The sequence below is a fragment of the Sturnira hondurensis genome, unplaced genomic scaffold (assembly GCF_014824575.4).
Source record: "Sturnira hondurensis isolate 20B ecotype Veracruz unplaced genomic scaffold, ASM1482457v3 Scaffold0020038, whole genome shotgun sequence".
NCBI lineage: Eukaryota > Metazoa > Chordata > Mammalia > Chiroptera > Phyllostomidae > Sturnira > Sturnira hondurensis.
In genome coordinates this window covers 1,348,458-1,353,833 of record NW_028092669.1, presented here as the reverse complement: position 1 = coordinate 1,353,833, position 5,376 = coordinate 1,348,458, and the positions used below count along the sequence as shown (strand labels likewise).

Here is a 5,376-nt window from a genome sequence, read left to right as displayed (position 1 = left end):
TATGAAGAACAGTATGCCAGTAAATTTGAAAACCTAGGTGAAATGGACAGATTTCTAGAAAAATATAATCTTTCAACACTCAATGAAGAAGTAGAAAGCCTGAACAGACCAATAACAGCAAATGAAATTGAAGCAGTAATCAAAAAAACTCCCCTCACACAAAAGCCCTGGACCAGATGGTTTCACAAGAGAATTCTACAAAGCATTGAAGGAAGAGCTAACCCCTATTCTTCGGAGACTATTCCAAAAAATCCAAAATGATGGGAAACTCCCCAACTCTTTTTATGAAGCCAGCATCATCCTAATTCCAAAACCAGATAGAGACACAACAAAGAAAGAAAACTTTCTGTTTTTGCCTACTTTGTGTTATTTCATTGGATATATATGTTCATTCTTATGTCAATTCTGCACTCTTTTGATTATTTTACTTCTATTATAATTCTTGGAAACAAATAGCACCAGTCCTCTAAGCTCCTTTTTTTTTTCAAATTGTTTGGACTGTTCTCAGTCATTTTCACAGATTTTGACAACTATACTACTAATAGCTTCCCACATTTATTCTTCCTTTTGTCCTTTGATTCTTAAGCATCATCAATGTATATTACTAAAAGACAACATTTCTTAGAAAGTCTTTTTAAAGATTAAGTATGAATCATGTGAAAATTTTCTGGCAAATTAGATGCAAGTATAGAATTTCCAAGAAGGGTCTTTCATAGGTGGGGGGAGGAACAAGTATGCATTCATTTTTCCTTTACTTCTTTTTCCTCTTACTTGCTTGCAATATGGAAACAATGCCTAGAGTTCGAATGGATACTTTAAATCCTTTAGTAGTTTTTGTTCCTCTTTATAATCTATGGAGTTACCTTACTAAATCTTTTCTGTGTTCTTTTATGTTAAGTTAATAAATAAATAAACTATCTTGCTTAATTTACTGGTATTTTGTGTTATTACTGTTTTATATAACCAAACTCATTACACACACACACACACACACAAAGTGAGTGAATAAAAAAATATATACTTATATAAATGTGATTTTTATATATTTGTAAGTATTATATATACCAAAGATCTGTCAGGTAAAGGTCCAGCCATTGTTAACACAGTAAGAATGGTTTGTGTGACATTGATGTAACCTGGCAGTCAAGGAAAGTGGACTGGCATGCACATGTGTGAGCAATGATGATTTCACTCTACTAGTCAGGTGGGGCAATGGATGCTGTTGAGTGAGCATGTGTACTGTGTGGCCATTGCATTCACAATGACTGAGCAAATAGAGTAACCAATCTGCCTCCAATTTTGTATTAAGATGGAACACTGCTCTGTGGAAAATATTCAGATGATTCAGAAGGCTGCAGCTATGGGCAATCTGTGATTGACAGCTTTATCACAACAACATGCCCTCTCATGTATCATATCTCATGAAGAGTTTTTTAGTGAAACATCACATCACCCAGGTGACTCAGCCCCCTATAGCCCGGAGTTGGCACTCTGCAACTTCTGGCTTTTCCCAAAACTAAAGTCAGCTTTGAAAGGGAAGAGATTTCAGACCACTGATGAGATTCAGTAAAATACGATGGCAATTGGGAGACCTGAGTGAGGTTCCAAGGTGCCTACTTTAAAGGGGAATGAAGCATCATTTTACTATGTATAATGTTTCTTGTATCTTCTTCAATAAATGTCTCTATTTTTCACATTACATGGCTGGATACCTTCTGGACACACATCGTATTTTCTATTCACCACTTTAGAAAGGAGCAATTTTACCCTAATCTGTTTCCAATGTAGTGTAGATTTAATTGTTTTCTGATTTTCTTGAGTTCACTTCCTAATTAAAGGGAGCTAATTTAAATTCATTAAAATGAGAGTCCTAGATAATGATGGCTTATACTATCTTCAGTGTATTATTTGTTTACATATCTAGCACAAATTCCTCTTCTACCATTTTTAAATAGTCCCAGAAGATCATTGGTATATTAATTTCTTTCTAGTCAGCCAATGTACTTAGCAGAAAAGCAATTCTTAGCTCCAAGTGGTCCTTTTGTCTATGTCACTGACATATTTTATTATTCTCATCAAAGATAACTATTTACCCATGTGGTTTCTTTGTCCCCGCAGCTACTCTATGACTACCAAAATTGCATAAAACTTAGTGAAGACATGGCATCCCTAAGCAGCTGGATTAAAATATTCTGTATCCCATCCCACAACTGGACTTTCAGTTACATGAACCAATAAATCTCTTATCTAATCCAGTGTAAACTGAGTTGTCTGAGATATAAAGATACTGATTGGTAAATAAATTCTTTCCTTAATCTCTTTAAGGAAGTAGAAAAAAGCTGGGGCTGTAGGCACATAGAATTCATTAGAGCTTTGTCTCTCACTACTTTCTCTTGGGATTTGTAAAAATCCATTGCTTAATGTTCAGGATTTCTTTGATGGAAGTAAAGGTTAGCAGAATATGCCATTTATGCATAGGATTATTTCTAATTGAAAGTAGTTGAAAAAGAGCAGATACAAGAAACATTCTCTACTCCCTCCCTGTTAGCCTAAAAGCAGGACAAAAATTTCAAAGGCGTCCTTCCAGCCCATCTCTGACAGGATGAACAAAAGTTCATCACTGAAGATAATTTTAGATTCACTGAAGATGAATTTAGTTCATCACTGAAGATAATTTCAGATTTTGGAGGTGGCATTAGAGAAATCTACATACCAAATTTTAATAACTAGCTTTTATTATTAGTTTGCCTTCCCACAGTTTGCTGACCTTGGAAGTTTACAACTGTTTCTCTTTGTCCTGTCATTTCTCCATAATTTTTATGTTCTCCAAGATGCTATATAAACCAGATTTCTAAGCCACCTCTTTGAGGTATTCATTTTTTCCTGGATGCCTTCCAAGTATACACATATATAGGTTAATAAACATTTGTATGTCTTTTTCTTGCTAGTTTGTCTTTTGTTAAAGCAATCTCAGCCAAGAATTCTAAAGAGTAGAGAAAAAATATTTTTTCTTTTCCTACTAGAATATACCCCCAAGGAATTGGAATAATACCCTCAAATTTGATTTCTTCTCCCCACTTTGACAGTGGATTAACTACTTTGATATGAAGTTACTTTATTTTATTTGCATTTTTGCAAATATCTTTTAATGTCTGTTTCAGTAGAGGACAACTGGATTTTCATAGCTACTTCTACATTGATTCTGCGGCAACATCACTTGTGAAGTAGCCTTGGAAAATTGAAGTTACTTTAAATAGATTTTTCAGATCAGGAGATTTAATTTGGGGTATTTACATGCATATTTTTCTGTCTTAATTTGCTCAAATTGAAACTCAACTGCCAAAAATTCCTCTAAAGAAATTTGAAAAAGTTCTGTCCCCAAATTTCATCTTTTGCCTTTAGCACTTCCTTCCAGAGTAGTCAGATGATATGCACATGTCAAAAAATGTGCATGATGGTATCAGAGAGCCCAGTTAGAAGGGGAAAAAATAATTGAAGGACATCCACTTTTTTCTCTATCTTTTTATTATGGAATCAAAAAGTGTCCATCTGTTTTCTTCCTGGTAATTATCCCTGTCCTTCCAAATTCAGGATATTAATAGTGTTCAATATTGTCTTAGCTTACTTCAGACCATACTGCACTGGTCTTTCGCAAATGAAAATTGTGTGGAGAAGTAGGTGGAGATGAATTTATTAGTAAATCTGCATGTATACATGGAGTCAATTTTAGACTAATTGGGATTTTACATATCTATAGTCTATAATAATAACATAGTTACAAATATTAATTTATTTCTAAACATTCTTACTTACATTATTTCATTTAAAACTCCTATTAATGTATACAAGAAAAGTGGTGTTAACCCATTTTATGGGTGAGGAAATAAATAAGAGATTAAGAGATTTTCTTAAGGTCAATCAGTTGTTAAGTAATGAAGCTGGAATTTGAATCCAAGTACATCTAACTTCCAAATTTATTCATTTTCTGCTTTGCCATGCCTCCTGTAATTTATAGTAATTATTATGTCAAAATCAATCTTGTTGCAATGTATAGAGGCTAAGAAATTGTCTGAAAGGAATGGATTAACTGTGTCAGGTTCTTATAAATGGTATATATTACTTGTTACTATCAGTGGGTACTGTTTAAATGGAATGAGTAGAACTAGAAGAGCCTGCTCAGAGGATAAGCAACATTTCAGAATTGAATTTTCATGTGTAGGGTAGTCTAAGTTTGGATACCAACATAATCTAATAAATTTGTGTTAATTTCTAAATAGGGTAAGTAAAAACATTTTTTCCAACTACCTTAATAAATGGTTATAATCTTGCTTCGAAGATAGTGGTTTAAGAGGTTGACAGATCCTTTTCTACTAATTGGACCAGGTCACCCTTTAATTTTTTTAAAGAAGGGTTTTATTGATGAAATATTTGTGTCAGAGAAAACTTTATCTAAATTCAGGTTCTCCTAATTAGTTATGGAAATTTAGGCAAGTTCATGGTCATTTTAAGTCTGCAAAATGGAGAAAATAGAATTAACTATGTATGATCATGTTTGAAAATTTGATAAAATAAAGGATTGGAGGTACAAGGCACACAGGAAGCTATTTATTGTTGCTCCCATACTGTTCAGTCTTAAAGGACTTCCTATCTGGAGTAATTAATTATGGCTAATAATCTAGTTCACAGAATGAAGGGTTGAAATCTCTGGAAGAAAGAGAAATTTGTGTCCTTTTGCTGGGTACTTACTGTGGTAATCACATATCAAGGACATTGTAAAACAACCAATCAACTTAATTTTTCCTGTGTTAGGTGCGTAAATTTGGTGAAAGCATATAAACCTAAATACAGGTCCAGGGTTTACAAAAATGAGGCATTTTTAAAAAGTGATTTGCAACCTTTTGGATGGGAAATGTTAAAGGAAAGGGGCAACCTAAGTCGTTTTAATTATTTATGTTTTTATTGCACCAGAGGAAGCCTCTGGTCCTCCCCAGCTTGGAGATGCTTCCACTAATGCTGCGGGGCAGGGGGGAAGGGGGGGGGACTCAGGATAATGGAAGACTCAACTCTTGTGTTGTTAACATTATTCATGCTCATCAAAGTGCTTCACGGAAGTCTGCTTAATGTGGTGTCTTTTCAGCTGAAAGTATGCTGACTACAATTTTGGTTTCTGCTAATGCATAGTAAACAAACAGCGGCAGATTGGCTCATATCTGCAATTCTGATTCTTTGTCCTTAACATTGCATTGATACTTTACTTAAATGTTTTTCTACTCACTTAATATATATTTAGCACCAAATTCCCATACCGCCCCTGATGATGAAAGGTTTCCTTCAAAGGACTCTAACAGACCTCAAAGGTAAAGGCTGGAGCCACAC

At 34.2% G+C, this 5,376-nt stretch overlaps 1 long non-coding RNA gene across 1 annotated transcript; it reads left to right on the top strand.

Moving 5' to 3' along the window:
• The first annotated feature begins 4,753 nt into the window (after nucleotides 1-4,753).
• Nucleotides 4,754-5,020, top strand: LOC118974964 (uncharacterized). The gene is made up of 2 exons (XR_005063984.1): nucleotides 4,754-4,809; nucleotides 4,969-5,020. It is a non-coding gene; the product is annotated as an uncharacterized LOC118974964 (long non-coding RNA).
• The last annotated feature ends 356 nt before the right edge of the window (nucleotides 5,021-5,376 follow it).